A 19,196-nucleotide genomic window follows, 5' to 3' on the forward strand; every position below is an offset into this window, starting at 1 on the left:
ACCTAGGATAGCTCAGAGAGTGGCACTGACATTTATCTGAAAAAAACTGAAACTTGATGGCAACTGCACTAAGCCTAGTCCCACAGGTACAGTTGATGCAATTTAAAGGACCTGGTTTGTTGGAGTGAAGCTGTGTCAGTGAATGACAGGACACATGGTCCAGGGTACTTATCAGAGCCACCCTGTCTGCTTAGTTCCTCCTTGTCTTTCATTCATTTCTGACCAGACAGCTCAATGGCACCCCTGGTCTCCCTTTGCCAGCAGTACCATGCAAACTGTGTCATGTTTTATTTAAGGAAGGCTGTACATGCTGTTTTGCCAGGCATGTGACTATGTCTAGGAGCCCTTTGAGTACAGGGAGATATTAGTTGCAATGGGCTTTATCCATGGCCATATGGGGTAGAAACTGGGATATAGGAAGACTGACTTAGAAGTAGACAGAGAGAAGTATGGCTCTGCCTATGCTGTAGAATGTATGATCATTCTAGCCTCATTCTGCTGCTCCAGGAGGAGGTCAAGAAGGCAAAGTTACCAGAGAGGTGAATTATCAGAGGGAGTGGTAACAATGGGTCAGGCAGCTCCAAGCAGGGGGTAATAGAGTTAAGGGGCAGCATCTTGTGGGGAGCCCGGCATTAAAGCAATGAGTAGAGCTTAATCTGCCCCAAGCAAGGGCAGCGAGGTCTTTAATATTATGTCAGGCACATGGGCTGCGCTGGCGGGCTATCCTTCACAGCAGCTAATGCCACTGGGATAACTGAATTAGCCCCTTTTCTGACGGGGAGAGCATGGGGTTGGCGGCCGGGCGATCGTGCCTTGCAGCTGCGAGAGAAGCGAGCAATGGACTGCAAATTCAATCAGGTGAGCGGGACCGAAGGACGCAGGTGTTCCCTCACTTCTAAGCAACCTCTTCTCCAGCCCACCAGGCTTCATCCCAGTCCTAAGATGCTCAGTCCCTGTCCTATTCCAAGCCACTAGAACCTGACTCTTGGCTTCCAGTACTTCTCACCCCCTTTCTCTTCCCAGTGAATGCATCAGTTCTAGTATTCTGCGCCTCTCACTCTGCAAGAATTAAGAATGTCTTGTCTGATTCAGTTTTGTGAAAGTGATTTAGCTAAGAGGGTAGTAGTTTCATCTTGGTTATCAGAAGAGGGAACCCCAGCAACTCCCAAGCAGAATATAGTGATACCTCAGGTTACAGACGCTTCAGGTTACAGACGCTTCAGGTTACAAACTCCGCTAACCCAGAAATAATACCTCGGGTTAAGAACTTTGCTTCAGGATGAGAACAGAAATCGCGCAGCAGCGGCGCAGTGGCAGCAGGAGGCCCCATTAGCTAAAGTGGTACCTCAGGTTAAGAACAGTTTCAGGTTAAGAATGGACCTCCAGAACGAATTAAGTTCTTAACCCAAGGTATCACTGTATTGCTGATTATGGAGTTCAAGTGCCCTGGATGCTAGTTCCTCCTTGCTTACTGTTGTTTTCAATTGTAGGGCTAATTCTGTTTCATGTCATGTGGGTTGGATATGAGAGAGTAAAAGCACTAAATCATAATTGTGACAGCTGTGGTGTTTCCCATTCTTTCATGGGATTCTGCTCTGCTGCCTAAGCCCCCCCCCCCCCCGGGAGTAAGTTAAGTAAATTGTTAGGATTGTTGTTTCTCACAGAGGGTGAGGAACTGGATCCAGCTGGTGATCTGGATAATTACGTCTCCCACAGAACAACTTTGACAGGTGGGTTGAGCCACCCACGTGTTGATCACCTGATGTTATTATGGCACCAAGGGACAACTTCAAAGCAGTTTTCGGTAACCCCAAATCAGCTGATCAGTAGTTACAGTGAGTTGCTTTGAAGTTTGTTTGTGGGGTGGTTTGGATTCCAACAACTCCTGCAAACAGACGCTTTTTCTCTGCAGATCTGCAAGCAGGCTGTAAACAGACAAAGTGGGGCTTGCAGAAAGCTCATTTGAAGGCACATTGTCAGGGCCAATCAGTTTATCAACACTGATGAGAGTCCCATTGACTGCTCTGGTTGGTTGGCTCCTGTCTGTCTTGGGAGACAATGAAAGAGAGGTGAAGTCAAACTGTTGGATCGTTACAGCACCTGCTTTGACCTTAGAGAACAATATGGGAGAGACATGTTTTGTTGCAGCTGGGGCAGATGAAGACACCCGGTTGTGCTGTTGCAGGTGTACCATGGTGTTTCTTCTTTCTGCACTCCTTCCAGTGGTCATTCCTCCTCTAGTCTTTGCTGTGGATATGCAAGATGATTGATTGTCTCCAGGTGCTGTGGTTGTCTGCAAGGGATTGCCACATGGTGGGGTTAATGTTGCCAGCTGTCATGTCACGTTTGCAGACATCTTTGTAACACAGAGTTGGTCTGCCAATGGGCCTGCTCCCCAAAGAGCATGTCCTTGGGGATCCTGCCATCTTCCATTCTGTGGACATGGCCAAGCCACCATAGACGTTGCTGAGACAGGAGTGCAAACATGCTGGGAATATGTGCTTGGAGAGTTCCCAATGGGGAACTCCTAGTGCTTCCAATCAGCTGATTGTTCCTTTGCAGGTGGGACTCCAATCAGGAGCTCACTTTAAGTTCCCAATTATTATTATTATTATTATTATTAATTATTTATTCAATTTGTATACTGCCCTTCATCCCAAGAGCCCAAGTCGGTTCACAACATAAAAATACAAAATGAGAATCCAAAATATATAAAAAACCAAAAACAAATCAATAACCCCTTCCCACAAACCTGTTTAAAAAGCCATAGAAGGTTAATCAACTAAAGGCCTTGTTATAGAGATACATTTTCGCCTAGGGTCTAAAGATATGTAATGAAGGCGCCAGGCAAGCCTCCCTGGGGAGAGCATTCTACAATTAGGGAGCTACTGCAGAAAATGGTCCCATGTGCACCCTTGTGAAAAGACCCAGCGCGCGCACACAAACCCTATAGGAGCGTTCACTTGCATACTCAGTCTTCTCCCTTGAGATGAGAACTGTGTAACTGACTAGACCTGCCTGATTCTTGAAAAGCAGAGCAGGAGTGGTGTGTTAAGTGTTGGCCAGCATCTTTGCTTATGCCTAGCCATATATCCTAGAATTCTGCTGATGAACCGTTGAACCTTGTATCCTGTACTTAAGAGTTGATGCTGAGACTGAGTGGTGATTTCATCAGTTAAGTTTTGGAATTTCCTGAGCCAAGAGTCTGAGTCTTTCATTTGATGATGGGAGCCAGGACAACCTTAGTCTAGGCCTGTTTCCTACCTCACCTCACCCCTTTTTGTTCATGTGCAGGTATTCTAACTAGGCCTGGACGATATATTAATACATCATCCAGGACCAGTTTGAGGGCCAGATTGCAATTGCACCTTCACCTAGCGGTATGTCGTGGGTGGGGCTTGCCTGCTGCCTAGCACCTTACCTTCCTTTCCCTGCTTCCTCCTTCCTCCCTGCCAGGCGCTGGCAGTGTTGGGAGTGAGGCAGTTTCACCCGAGCGCCCTGTGGGGCCAGGGCCTGTGCTTCTTCTTCCCCTCTCCACACCAGATGCTGGGAGTGGTGGTGGTTTTACATGATACATTGTGATGTGGAAAACCTGATATTGCCCAGCCCTAATTCAACCTAGGGCTCCTTGAAAAATCTGTCTTATGTTCCTCAGGCCTGCACTGCGGTAACAGTGCCCTGCTGGTAAACCTTTAAAAGGAAATACAGTGAGGGAGGAATACATTGGAATTTAATCTTATTTGTATTATTTGCAAGGAGGATATTACTGTGTCAAGTATTTTCAGTTCAATAATATGTATCATTTAGTCAAAGGACCCCTTGACAGGTGATGATTTCATACATTTAGACATAGGAAAACTGCATGTAAATCATCATCTGTGACAAGCATATGTATTTCTGTTGCCTTTCTTAGCATCCTGAATAAGAATGGGTGTGTCTGTGTCTGTTTATTTCACATTTTATTGCAAAACAAACCTAATTCACATTTTCTGAAGAAATAACACAAACCAAAACACAACTATCCTTCTAAATTTGCCCTTCTCTGAATTGTGTGGTGCAGGGCAAATATTGTGCATAAAAAAGAGTATATCATGAGAATGTGTACATAAAAATGCACATATTGGTGAAAATAACATAGAAAAATGCATTATATGAGGGGAAATTGTATACAAAATGTGTATATTAGAAGAAATACACACTAAAATGCCGATATTGCAAGGGGGTTGGTCTAGGTGACCCTTAGAGTCACTTTGAACTCTATAGTTCTGTGATTTGAAGAGAAATTCTTATAAGAACTTAAAAAAAAAAAAAACTCCTGCAAGTTCATGCGAAGATGTGGAACTGAACTCCATATTATCTGGAGAAGGTGAAAATGACAGATTCACCCATCCCTTGTCCCAGATTCCTCAGACTCATGGTAGCTGCTTTTTGCTTCCTTAAGGAGCACAATTTATGCTCCTTTCTCTGTTTTTCCATTAAGTCAGAGAAGCCCGGCTCATCAGAGGTGTGTGGCAGGAGTAGATAATCCAGGTTGACCCTCACCCTCACTAGTTTCTTTATCTTCATTCCCTCCCTTTCCATGACTTCCTCAGAGGTGAGGAATCTGGAATCTTTTGGCCTCTCATCAGCCCCACATGAATCCCTATCTGGACTGACTTCTGGCTGGGCTACTCATGAGCAAGCAGCTGGTCTTTCCCACAGTGTGCATTTCACCAAGTCTACTCTTGGTGTATGCATTGGAAAGGCAAAGTCAATCACAGTTCTCATCCTGTCTGTGTACATTCTGCAAAACAGATCTTTTGGCCACACATGATGGTGTGAAATTATATCTCTATAGGGAAATGTTGCAAGCAAACATTAGACCGTACCCTGCCTAAACAAGAGCAAGAAAATCATCTCCATGTCAAGATCAGTTGTGCTATGTAGCACAAGAACTGTGTTTCAAGTTCTGTGAAATAAACTCAACAAGCTTATCCAGTCTCTAATTCTCTTCATATATATATAATTTTATTAAGTTTTCATATTTTTCCTTTGTCACATTCATATCAAATCATATAATCACATACAACTTTGCTCATACTGAGCATCGACTCCCCCCACTCCCACTCCCTGGCTTTCTTAAGCAATCACAATCCTCTTAGCATTTCTTTATCACCCTATTTACCTTCTTAAAGGTAAAGGTAAAGGTACCCCTGACCATTAGGTCCAGTCATGACCGACTCTGGGGTTGCGGCGCTCATGTCGCTCTGTGGGCCGAGGGAGCCGGCGTTTGTCTGCAGACAGCTTCCGGGTCATGTGGCCAGCATGACTGAGCCACTTCTGGCGAACCAGAGCAGCGCACGGAAACACCGTTTACCTTCCTGCCGGAGCGGTTCCTATTTATCTACTTGCACTTTGACGTGCTTTCGAACTGCTAGGTTGGCAGGAGCAGGGACAGAGCAACGGGAGCTCACCCCGTCGCGGGGATTCGAACCGCTGACCTTCTGATCAGCAAGTCCTAGGCTCAGTGGTTTAACCCACAGCGCCACCCGCGTCCCATATTTACCTTCTTACTATACTTAAAAAAATTACTTTAGTATTTGTAAATCAGTTTCAAAAATTATCATTGTGGATCGAGGGCCCCGGCCCCGCTAAGTGAAATAAATACACATGGACACGTGGTATAAGGTTAATGGGCAAGAAAAAGGCCACAACTTTATTGATTACAGCAGTGAAAAGGTATTGGCTTAGGCATTGGATGACTATAGGTGGTGGGTTTATTCAACAGTAGGTGGAGCCTGTTGATGCTCATCCAACTATAGGCTCACCCCCTGATGTCACCGAGGGTCGTGCCATGGCCTCCCGCCAAGCAGGCATCGGACGGAATACACGACCGCCGGATTCCTTTAACGGAATAACCCACGGTAGATAGCATAGGCGATGGCCACACCTAGCCCTTAACACATCACAACAAATGAATCCAATGCCTAACCTACCCACCAATACCACAAAAGTTGTGACGATTGCTACGAGGTAGGCGAAAAAACCAAAAAGCCGAATGCCAAATGGAAAAATTCCTACCAGGCCCCCCAGACAACCGGGGCGACCAACCTAGGGTCCATAGCAAGGCCAAAACCTAGACCCTGAGCTAAAAGGGAGTGGAGGGTGGGTGACTCGCTGCGGGTCGACGAGGACTGAGGGGGAGGAGAAGCCGGCGCCGCAGCATTAAGCTGCTGAACACGCCCCTCGGAGGCACCTGGTTGGCTGCCCCCGGTGGGCGTGGGCGCCGGCCGGCCAGGTAAGGAGGGGCAGGGGCTAAGGCCCCTGCCAGGGCGGAGTCCGGGCTCCCGCCCACAACCACTCCCCTCTCTTGCAGGGAGGAGAGTCCTTACAAAATATTTTAAATCAAATCTGCAAACGTTCTCAAATGTTTACAGTGCTCTTTTATATATTGTATAAATTTACTCCAGTCCTTTTCTTTTATTTTTTTGTTTTATTGTTACCGTTCACATTAACACACCATACAGAAAAAGAAAATAAATTTCCATCACCACCAAAGAAAAAAGAAGAGAATTAATACATCAACTAATAACCTTCAAAACATAAAATAAAAGTGGTCTTTTTCTATCAACCAGACTTCCCGTCTATTCCTTATTACAGATTCGGTATTATTTGTTCACTGCCAATGCATAACTAGTTTTGTTCAAATTCAATATCCCTTGATCCATTCATAGGTTTTACCACATTCTTAACACTGCTACTGAAATTATTCGAACACTGCATATGACCTTAGACTACTACTATTATTTATCAAATATATTTTAAAAACGTTCCATTTTGAGATAAATACCTGTTTTGGGTTGTTGTTTTTTTATCTTTTCTGACATGCTATCTAATTCTGCGTATTCTGCCAATTTTTGAATCCATTCTAATCTTGACGGGACTTTATCGCTTTTCCAATTTGCCTCAATGAGAACTCTTGTTGCGACCGTAGCATATAAGAAGATCTCTTTAGCCTTTTTAGGAATATCTGAATCTGTGATTCGCAAAAGGAAAGCTTCTGGTTTCCTATTTAAATATATTTTAAATATTTTTTCCAATTCTATGTGGATGTCCTTCCAAAACACCTTGATTTCTTTACACTGCCACCACATATGGAATACAGTACCTGGCTTTTCTTTACACATCCAGCAGTTATTTGGGACATTTTTTAACATCTTGGACAATTTCCAGGGGGTTAAATACCACCAATGCTGCATTTTAAGAAAATTCTCTCTCAGAGAGTAACAGGCTGTAAAATTTCAATTTGTTTTAGACAGGCTTTCCCACTGCTTCATTGTTACTGAGTACCCAAAATCTTGTGACTACTTACGGTAATCACAGCCGCTGTAACATCCTCCTCCTTGACTTCCCAGTCAAGGAGGAGTTGGTATACTTTAGAAAGTGTTTTAATTCTGGAGTTCACCAAATCCTATTCAAATCTAGAAGTCTCAGTGGAAAAACCCTTTTGTTTGTCAATTTTGAATGTCTCAAATAATTGGTGATACTGAAACCAATCAGAAAGGCACTCACTTATTTCCCCGAAGCTTTTTAATTTCAATTGGTTATTATCCTCCTTTAGGAGTACTTTATACGTTGGCCAGGGTTCCTGGGTATTTTTTCTCTTGACCGCCTTAGCCTCTGTTGGCGAGATCCACCAGGGAACCTTGGGTTCGAGCAGGTTTTTATACTTCTCCCAAACCGTCATTAGGGATTTCCTAATAATATGGTTTGAAAAATTCCTATGAAATTTTGCTTTCACATACGCTAAGTACGCATGCCATCCTCATCGATTGCCATAACCCTCCAAGTCTAAGAGGTCTGGGTCCTGCAGCATACACCACGCCTTTAACCAGGTGAGACTCCAGTCCTTTTCAAACAGTTCATCACGCTGGTTTCAGATTTTCCCTGTCAGCTTTGCCAGTTCTGCATATTCAGTCCTTTTTATCTGCCATTCTTCCAAAGTTGGAAGTTCCTGCTGCTTCCATTTCTGGGCTAAAAGTGTCCTTGCAGCCATGGTAGCATACATAAACATATTTAAATCTACTTTTGAAATTTCTTCTCCCACAATACCCAATACAGTCTCTAATTCTTTGGTCATGTTAAAACACACAGTTTTTTCCTTTTTAAAAATTACAGCTGCAGGGTGAATCAAGAGCAGGACTATGATGTAGGGATGTAGGATTTATCCCTTTTCTTCTGTGCTGCACTTCTGGTGAAAATTGGCCTTTTGGTGTTGCTATTTTGTACCAACAAGAAGCTGCCATTGGAGCCCAAAAGTTAATTTCTCCGCCCAACAGATTCCATTTGGAAGATAAATGGAAAATAACTTCAGTCACTCAAATACAATAGATCACTATTTTCTAGGTATCTGTGAAAGTATATAAAGCCCCTGAAGAAGGCATTTTGGCTGAAACACATTGGGCTATTTATAAAAATTCATGCAGTCTTTCTTTTTGGAAGCTAATGAGTGTTTTTACCCAAAGGCGAACTACCTGCTTTACATTCTATGGCAATTCAGTGACAAGGAGGTAGTATTGGTTGCTAAAGTGGTATTTAACTGAGCTGAAGGAGGCTGAACAAGGGGCAGTAGATGAAAATTTCAGTGGAACATTTTCAAAAGAGGAATAATTTAACCAGGGGTGCCAATTTGAATAAAATATTGGGGGGGCCCCACATAATCACATGACACAACACACCATCAACAATGCCCATCAACTTCAGAGGGGCCCAGCTCCCGCAAATATTTTATTGGGGTAGTCCAAGGAACCTCAGCCCCTAGGGGTTGGTTCCTGTGAATCTAACCATTCATTGTCAAAGAAAACTAGTATTTGCCTAAACTGTTGGAGCTAAAACTTCACAAATTCACTTAGGCACAGTTTCTGTATTTTGTTGTACTTTATTTAATATTTTTGTATTTGTTTTGTGAAACTAAAACAAGCTACAAAACCCAACAACATCCAATTTTCATATTAAATACAACTGAGTCTGAACATCTCCAGCTGTCTTTAGCAAGTCAGACCATTCGTGCAGTCTAACCCAGTTGTGTCTGCACTGACTGCCAAGATATCCAAGGTCTTAGGCAGTGATATTTCCCAGACTTTGCTATCTATGATCTTTCAAATGGAGATGATGGGAACTGAACCTAACAGTTTGCACATCCAAATCACGTGCTTGTACCATGGGACCAGTGACTCATCTTCTAGCTGTGACTAGAAGTGGATGGACAGAGGAGAGCATACAACGAAAAACATAACTGCAGAGTGAAACATATTCTCCAGGGTTAATACATCTGCCCTATTCACTTTACCCTTCTGTCAGTTCAAGGAGAAAAAAACCATATCTAGGGCTTGGGGATGGAAGTAAGTGAACGGGCATGGCAGGTTTAGAGGCTAGCAAATTGGGTTAGGAAGGTCAAAGAGTGTTGACTATTGGCTGTATGATCTTGTATATATCAGCCATTTTAATCATATAGCGCTAATTATTTCAGTTTATATCTTATATCTGCCAAGTTGGGATAGTGGTGGCAAGGTAAAGGCAAGGTTGAACAAGGCAAAGGAGGCTTATCACAGACTAGTTTTGTTGTTTTAAACTAGGGAACAAGACTGACTTAGAAGCTTTAATAGGGACAGGGCAATACTACTTGCTCCAGCTGAGAGGTCTGATTTTCTGCCTCTTGTCACTAAAATATCCCTGCCTGACTTCACTCGGGGCCTGGTTCTGAACCTACTGTGGAAATCTTAGGTCCTCACAATAGCTTTATGAAATAGATTAGACATCAAATTTTGTCACTCAGTGAGTGTTTTAACCTGGTTCTCCTGACCAGACCGAACCTTCAATTTACTCCAGTATGTGTGCTTCATATACACAGATGCTTAGTGTAAGTACAAAGTATTCCTTCTTCATGGTGATAATACTCTGTGTTTTTTTACCTTCTTCTTGCATTTTGTGTTCTCCTAGAGGGCTTTTTTTTTTAAGCCCTTCCTTTTGCTCCACCTCTCCCCACTCTCCAAAAATGATTAGAAAGAATTATTGCCATTAGGACGTCTTTCCTGGTGAAAGGAGAAAATCGCCTCATTCATAATTTATACCCTCAATTACTATTAATAAAGAAATATTTCAGCAGGAGATCGCCTGGGAAAATTACACGTAACATTGCATTAACATTCTATTTGAACATTTTCATCACATTTGTTATAGAGTTAATAAGAGGGATATGCTCCCCTGACTTCTTCATGAAATTATGGGCTGCCTGTGATAGTTTAATCTTTTAGACTTTATATAATATATTCACTTTGCTAATTGAGCCATCCAAGGAGCAGTTAGGGATGTTCTTAAATGGGGAAGACAAAGTAATCAGGGCCGCGACTTCCTGACTAAAGGATCCTCTTCCGGAGATGAAGAGCTGTATGTCTGAGCAAGAAGTACATACACTTTGTGTCTCCCTTTGAGACCGTTGAGGCCTTATAGAGCCACTTCATGCCATGTCCTTTCCAAATGTAAGGCCACATCGGGCACCTGATCATACAAACGTGTGTGGTTCTAGGTCTGCACCAGGGAGAGCAGGGATCATATCATCTAACCATGTATGGCTAAAATTAATGATGTATGAACCAGGTGCCATGTTGAAGATGAGATTAATGTAAGAGATAATGAAATTACTGTAGACATCTACTGCACATCATTTGCTTATAGGATTCTGCTCTAAGACTTAAGCAGGGATGATGAACTTGTGACCATCCAGGTGTTGGACTCCCAATTCCCATCATTTGCAGCCAGCATGGCCAATGGTGAGGGATTATGGAAACTGTAGTCCAACAGTATCTGGAGGACCATAGGTTCCCCACCTCTAGTTTAGGAGGCTTCCTGAGCCCAAGATTGTACCCTTTGACTACCTGGACTAATAACCTTGGTACTATGACCCCACCTTTTACTATTCCCCCCGTCTACCCATGTTTTTACACACACAGCTGCCAATTGAAGATATCAGTTCAGAAACCTGATAGTGGTCTCTAGGACACAAAAGTGCTTTAAATATTAAATTTGTTAGTTAAGGTGCTTATATAGGACTCCTTTGTTATTTTTGCAGCAGACACACAGCCACCCTTTTGTGTTAATAACTGTCATAGAATCCATAACTATGCCCCAGTTATTAGCTCAATTATGCCAGTGTCCTTCCTATCTCTTACTAATGCTGTAGACCCATCATGTGATGTATAGAGTTGTACCATCTTAGTCGAAGTATGTTGCCTTTCACACCTGTCAAATCCCTTCTAGGTTCCTGTGTTTTGGCAAGTGATAATAAAAGGTCCCTTTTATATTTTCCCAGTCACAGTCTTATGGATGTCTTGCGTTTTTCTTGTGTGTCTGAGGCATCAAAGGTGGTCCCAGAGGTGTGGTTGATGGTAGAGTTACAGTCTGAACTTGAAGGCAATTCTAGAGATGTATCGGAGCTGCCATGGAATTGTTTGACGTTGTTCTTCTCTTCTTCAATTGGTTCTTTTTCTGCTTCTAGGATCCTTTTTGTCCTCAGCCAAAATACTTCCCTAGCCTTCTAATTCTTCCCTAGCCTTCTTCCAGCCAGCTTGCCCCCCGTCTTCTGAGACCAAGGCCAAGTGGGAGTATCTGGGATGGAAATGAAGTCCACAAAACCTTTAAAAACAAAACAAGACTTTCCCAAACTTAGTGATTAGCATTCTTCATAGGATACATTCTTTTATATTTGGGTGTAAATGAATTTGGCATTTCAGATTGGACAAGTGGGATGTTAGAAATGAATTAGAATGAACAGGAAGATCACTTAATTAATACTGCAGGAGGTGTCCATTCTATAAACAGAAAACAGTGGATATGGAGTTCACGAGAACACACTTGAACAGGCATGACAATACCACTCTGCTCCTTCCATCCTAGATAAGAAGGCTTCCTCATCACACCTCAGTGTGATCACGTTTGTCCCTGCCACATCACAGGCAGGGTAGGCAAGGAAATGGAGCACAGTGCATAGCTTGTAAAATGCCACTGGATGAGATTAGAGCAGGATGGGGCAACAATGTAAACAGGACAAGCTTTGTAAACACAACTGCAGCTGGGATAAATTTAGCTGGTTGGGGTTGCAGCCATAGCACTGCAGGACACTGTGTCAGGGCATTCTTGCTAGGAGGGGAAACTGGATAAACAAACACAGCTTGTCGCTTCTTCTTTGCTTTGTCCCTCAATTGTGTCCCAACATTGTTATTCCAGTTGGACAATTGTGCCGCACACTGAAGGAACCAGGCATAAATTTATGGGTATTTTGATGTCCTCATCCCTTTACATTACTTGTACTTATGGATATTTGCTTATGAGTGTGGGTCCTTTCTGACTCTCCTGAGAGCCAAACTGTGCCCACCAAATGTTATCCAATACAATCTCTTGAATGTTCAGGAGTGTGTGCAATCTGCATACTGTGTGTGTATTTTATGCATGGTTCCTTAAATATGTACACTTGAAGAAAGAAACTCTTGAGCCAACACCAGGAGCAGGGGTGCCAACTTGAGTAAAATATGAAGGGGCAAGTAAGCCCCGCCCCGCACAACTGATCACATGACACAGTGTGCACACACTATTTGAATGGCAATGCCCATCAACTTTGAGGGAGCCCAGCCCCCTCAAATATTTTATGGGGGGTCTGAAGACGCCTTGGCCCCTATTAGTTGACTCCTATGACCAGGACTATAATTAAAACACACAAAAACACAAACAGACAAACTCAGAGGTAGCATTCAGAAGTATGAAAATACCTTTGAACATTGTATGGGGAAATATATTCCAAGAAGTATTTGGCTGCTATAGATGTGTGAACTACAAAGGCCTTTAACTTGCTATCTCAAGATATCTGAGGGTCTGTCTATGTTAACTTACAGAGAGAGCACTTTAATTCCCAAGCCTTCATTACAAGGCATTTTGGAGATGAAAGTCTTTGGAACTTTCTGAGTTCCAAAGAAAAAGCCAGATAAATTTTATCGGCTTTTACTCTAGAAGCAATATGCTTTAAAGCAAGATATATATATATATATGCAGTGTAGTGCTGGTCTATGCTGTAAGGCCATCTGATTTTCATTTCTTATCACATGGATGCCCACATTCACCATTTCAAGCACATGCATTCTCACACCTACCTATTGGCAGAAAAATCTGCATACCCATAACATTCTGTCCACATTTGATATAAAATCCAATGACATGTGACATTTGGAAAAGGTCGCTTCTCCCCCCAGAATTCATAATCCTGCTCCAGCCAAAGAATCCACAAGGTCATCATCTCTTCAGTGGGTCTATTGATTCCTCGGGGTGGGGGGGATGAGAAATGGGATAGGGATTTCTTTATCCATCCAGCAAAAGGGGCTGAGGATGGAGAGGTTGTAGGATAATTACTAGGTGATGGGGGAGTTGCCTGTTAGTCTGATGACAGCTTCAGAGATTGCATGAGAGAGGATAATTAGCTGAAAACAATCCAAGAGTCATGGACTCCATATAGAGCAGGTATCAACTACATGTTCATATGGAGTTATGAAGTAAAGGTCAGGCAAGAGGGGAGACTGGTTTTGCACTTGAGTCATGCTTGTGGACTTTCCATAGGCATCTGGTTAGCACTGTGAGAATAGGATGCTAGACTAACACGCTTGGCAGGCTTGATAGAGCTTGTGGGCCAAGGCCCATGCCTGATCTTAGAGTGGATTACTGCAATGCATTTACAGGTAGTTGTCTTTGAAAACAGTCTTGAAACTTTAGCTAGTCCAAAATGAGATAGCTAGATTGTTAACTGGGACTGGCCTTTCTGATCATATGTGAGTATTTGTTGTTTGTATCTGTCTGTCTGTCTTGTGACACAATGGAAGAGTGCACTTTTGTTGTAAAGTCAAACCTTTGGAGAGTTACAGTGCCTGCTGTGGCTGTAGAGACCAATGCAGGAGAGACACATTTTATTGCAGGTAGGACAGATGAAGGCATCTGGTTTTGCTGCTACAGGTGCATCATGGTGTTTCTTTTATCTGTGCTCCTCCCAGTAGTCATTCTTCCTCTGGTCGCTGCTGTGGATACACGAGCTAGCTGACTCTAGGCACTTGGATCATCTGCAAGGGATTCCCATACGGTGGGGTTAATGTTGCTAATCTTCATATCTCATTTTCAGACATCTTTGTAACACAAGAGTTGGTCTGGCAACAGGCCTAGTGCCTGAAGCCAGCTCCCTTTAGAGGACGTCCTTGGGGATCCTGCCATCTTCCATTCTTTGGACATGATCAAGCCAGCATAGACATCACTGAAACAGAAGCGTGAACATGCTGGGAATGTGGGCTTGGGGGAACACATATTTGTTTGAGACTCAGTCCTGGAAGGCATTGAGGCGTTGCTACTGTCGGGTGTCAGTTGCCTACAACTCATTTCCATAAAGCAGTGTGCTCAATGCTCAAGCCTGGTAGACCTTCATCTTGCTATTAGTTGTTAGCGTCACATTTCCCTATACCCTTTTGGAGAGGTGAGCCATTGCCCCAGCTGCCTTGCCAATACGCTTGTCCAGCTCAGTGTCGATGGAAAGGTTGCTGGTTATGGTAGAGCCCAGGTAGACAAAATAGTTTACCATCTCAAGCGTGTGGTCACCAATGCTGATGTGTGGAGTGCTTGCAACATCCCAACCCAGGAAGTTGGTCTTTGTCAAGCTGATTGTGACGCCGAACTAGGTGCAGCCTTTTGCAAAACAGTTGATGAGTCTCTGTAGAGCGGTGTCAAGGCTGTGTCATCTTCAGACATCATCTCTCAGATAAGAACCTTCCACACTTTTGTCTTGAACAGACCCCTGTCAATCCTTGAATGGAAGTATGCACCACCTTCAGTTGAGCTGAAGGCATAGGAGAGCAACAGTGAAAAGAATATGCCAAAGTGTTGGAGCGAGAACACAGTCCTGTTTCACACGGCTATTTATACGGAAGGTGTCCGAGGATGAACCTTCATACTGGACGGTGCTGTGCATGTTCTTGTGGAAGGACACAATCATCTTGTGGAGCTTAGGTGGGCATCTTATCTTGCTGAGCAGTGTTAAGGGTCCTTTTTGGCTGACAAGGTCAAAGACCATTGTCAGGTCTATGAAGGTGATGTACAGGGGGCATCTCTGCTCTTGGCATTTCTCCTGGCTCAGTGAGAAAAGAATGTCAACTGCTGACCTGAACTCTAAAGATGCATTATGACTGGGATAGGCCCTGTCAGTGAGTAACTGTAATCTGTTGAGAACTATGTGGGCAAAGGCTTTCTCTACAGTACTCAGCAGGGAGATGCTATGGTAGTTGTTACAATCATGGCAGTCACCTTTGTTATTATAGAGGGTCAGAATGCCAGGGTCATGCAAGTATGGTGGCACGGATCCTTTCCCCCAACTATTCCCATGTGAGGAGTGGGTCAAATTCAAAGCGCTGGTTTTAATGTTCAAAGCTCAAAATGTCTTGCGGCCAGGTTCCCTAAAGATCAACTCCTCTGACACTTACTTACACTGACCCTAGGACCTTTAGGAGTTCTTGTCAGGGTGCCAAATGAGGTATGGTGGGTGGCTGTCAGAGAAATGGCATTTTTATTGGTGACACCCGAATGCTCTCCCCAGAGAGACTCACTTGGGGCCTATGCAGATGGCGACCTTTTTATTTTCCTGTTTTAAGACCTTAAGTGGCTTTACCTCAGTTGTGTGAGTGTAAGTTTTATTGTCGCTGGATTTACTTATTTATTTTAATACCATGGCTGGCTTTATTCCACTTAATTTTTATGGTTTTTAGTTTTTATTGTTAACTTCCCATAGGACATTGTTAATTGGGTGGTATACAAAGGATGCAAATCAATCAGTGGATCAATTTATATAGTCCTGGGTTTAACCACATGCTCATGGTGGTTGGATGAACATAGCAGTTGTGGCTTTATTACTATAGAATCAAGCGTGTGTGACGAACACCCACCTGGACTGCAATTTGTTTTTCCTTAGCAATTGGTTATTGCTACAGGCAGTGGTAACCCTAGCTCTCTTGTCTCTTTCCTCTCCTTTGCATATTTTTGACTCATGCTTCTTCCAAGAAGCTCAAGGATATTGTATCCTCACAATAAACCTGTAGATGTACTTTAAATTGCATATTTGTGATACAGGTTTATGTGAACTGATGTCATATTTCTGGTGTGTAGTCGTGAGCAAGATCAACCCTCATAATCACATAGCTGTCTAGGTTTGCATACAGCCAGACTGAAAGTAAGTACATGACTCCTGGGGAGGGCAGTATGGTCAGTGTTCCTGCAGAATTTGAATGGACTGTCTCTTACTATGGTACCAATCTGCATGGCACAGTTAATAGCAAATAGATAGTATGGCTCTATGAAGATGAGCAGTACATCAGCATGCGAGCTTCCTGGTACATTCCTGTTGAATGCTGGAATGTATAGGAAGCATACAGAAAAGGAAGCCCAGTGTGCCATTGTACAGCCTTTCAGTCTTACACTTTGAGAAGCAAAGAGTGTACTTCTTTAGCTTGCTCCTCATTCTTCCAATGTGCAGCACAAATACTTGGATATCAAGCAAAATGCAAGAATGATTCCCAAATAAATACAACGTCTTTATGGAAGGCTCAATCTGTAGGCGATTAAGCCATACAGCAACAGTATGCTAGGATTGCTAGATTTTGTACCCATCTTTGCAATCAAAATGAGGTCTAGTAATTAGAATTCTGAAGGTACCAGAACAGACATTCTGCAGTAAATTTGCCTACCATTGAAAGACAAAAGCCTGGATTCAGTTATCAAGGTGGGCTAATGGGAGCCAGTGCAAGGAGCTCTGCTAGTGCAATGGAACTTTCTCTCCTCTCCTCCCCCTGCATGCCCCGCAACCTAAATTGACTAAATGTGAACTCCCAGAACAGCACAGGGAGAGGAGAGGGGAAATTGTTTCATTGGGCAAACTGAAATGCTTGTGCTGATGGAATGATTGGAAAAGTGTGATGATGAATTTCTCCCATAATGTTTGTGCTAAAATTGGATTGTAATTTAAATTGGATGGTAATTTGATTAATTGTAGGAATGCCATTAAAATGCATAATTATCAAAACAGATTTCAGAATACCCTTTTTACCACAACACACTGACTGAACCTAGCAGAAGGGCCCCAATTCCAAAACTAATCTATGCCTACTGAATTATTTTGAGATATCTAGTGGGCATCCAGGAAAAAAATGCAGATTATAAAACCGGTTTATTTCTGGATTGGGAATTGGGGAATTTTCCTACTCCCTAATTACAAGCCACACCATTTGTACAATTCTTAAATGTCTTGTTCTATGCCTTATTTTCCTCTTGGCAATAATGGAGCAGCTGTATGCTATTCACATTTACAAGTCTAGATCAGATGTAACACTTGCTGAATTTAAGGGTTGCAATTGGGAGTATACCTCACTGATTTTCAGGCCACCATGTGGGAGAGCATTCCATACTCCTATTGAGGTGACTTTTCAAAGCAGAGAGGACTATTGCGGATGTGGCCCTTTCGTACTGTCCAAACCACTGTGAGTTATGGCTTCTCCAGCCTCTAATTATGCAGTCAGCCCCCAGTCGCCTGTTCCTAACGAGGCTGACAGGCTAATCTCTCAAGAGCCCTTAATGTGTTATCATCTCTCGCTGGGTGACCTCATATTTCTAACTGCTTTGGTGGGGGGAGGAAGGAAAAGTGTCGTCTGCTCTCCCCCCTCAACATAAGCCCACATCCTCAGGCTCATCTGTTCAGGCAAGGGAGATAAGCCCATCCATCACCTACCCCGTTGGGCTATTAGATGATTAAAGGCATTTTTTATAATATTTGGGCGAGTTTTCAAAGCTTCTTGCAAAGTGTCTGATTAACACCCATTTTAACCCCTCACTGGTCAGATTGCAAACCCCAGGAACAGGGGAGATGCACATTGGCAAGACTGCTAAGAGATGCCTGCCTTCAGCAGCATTTGTTTTGTCTGCTCATGCCCAGATCACTGACAAGGTGTGATTCATGGTCCCTGGACACCTGCAGGAAACAGTTCTTCCTTGCCAACTGGGACCTGGTGGTTTATGAGGTTTTAACGGTTCCATGGGACAGGAAATGGGACCCTGGTTTGTTATGCAACAGGCTGTGCAGGCGCTGATTATGTCTCCTCTTGGTAGCAGATCCATTAGTTGCCCTTAGGAGCAGAGGGTCAGGATGGATTGCAGTTCTGTGACCCAGCAAGGAAAGCAGCTTGAGATGTGAACACCACACAGTCTTTGGCATTTTTTAGCTTATCCACATGCCTACCCTTGTGCCCATTTCCTAGGTTCACCCACATCTCAGGTCACACATTCCTTCCAGATCTGTTCCTTTGGGCAGTTATCTGTTGCAGCTAAAGGCATGGAGACTGGGAAAGTGAGCCATGGGACAGAACTGTGCATGGTAGTGGTCTCTTTGTCTACCAGAACCCCCTTTGGATTTGAAACTTTCTGCCAACTCTGCTCAGGTTTTTCTCTACATTGATTAAAGTTAAGGTACACAGGGTTATGTACATATGTGATGCAGTTGCACACCATGTATAGTCATGATTAAGGCCCTTTGCATGGAGGAAGTGTCGTCATTAAAGGGCACTGAGTAACAAACACAAAACAGAGTTCTGGAGTTAAAAGTTGATCATGTCTCAATTGTAAAAAGTGCCAATATTTTAAGAGAGAGGGTAGCTGACTTTTAAGAGAGAGGCTAGTTACTTGGGGAAAGGGTGGTTTTTCTGCTTCATGCTGTCTGTACATTAAAATGTTATGCCAACTCAAAGAGCATACAACTTTCTTTAACAGGTTTTTGAAGTGCAAAGTATATATGAGTTGAACATTCTTTCTACAGTTTATCTAGCCTTCAAGGCAAATATTCTGATGGATGATACCTTATGGGAAGCTGTTAGTTGTTGGGGGCTTTTGAGAAATGGTCTATTCACAAATGTTCCTTTTGTGCTTTGTTTGTAAGACCCCAGCACTTGAAGCAGAAGCTTCAGATGCTTAATCCCATGACGCTTGCTGAGTTTGGAAAATCTCTGCTGTTAAATGTCACTTGCTCAGTTGTAGGAGTCAATTGATTGATTGTCGTCCTTTGTGATGCTCATTGTCATATTTCATAATCTCAATTTCTTGTC

At 43.2% G+C, this 19,196-nt stretch overlaps 1 protein-coding gene across 9 annotated transcripts in view; it reads left to right on the top strand.

The window, feature by feature from the left end:
* The window catches only part of RNF220 (ring finger protein 220), a 327,498-nt gene that overhangs the window by 108,673 nt on the left and 199,629 nt on the right, over positions 1-19,196 (top strand). The gene's annotated exons all lie outside the window — the stretch shown is intronic.

Source organism: Podarcis pityusensis (genome assembly GCF_964106645.2).
Source record: "Podarcis pityusensis genome assembly, chromosome: 6".
NCBI classification, from domain to species: Eukaryota; Metazoa; Chordata; class Lepidosauria; order Squamata; family Lacertidae; genus Podarcis; species Podarcis pityusensis.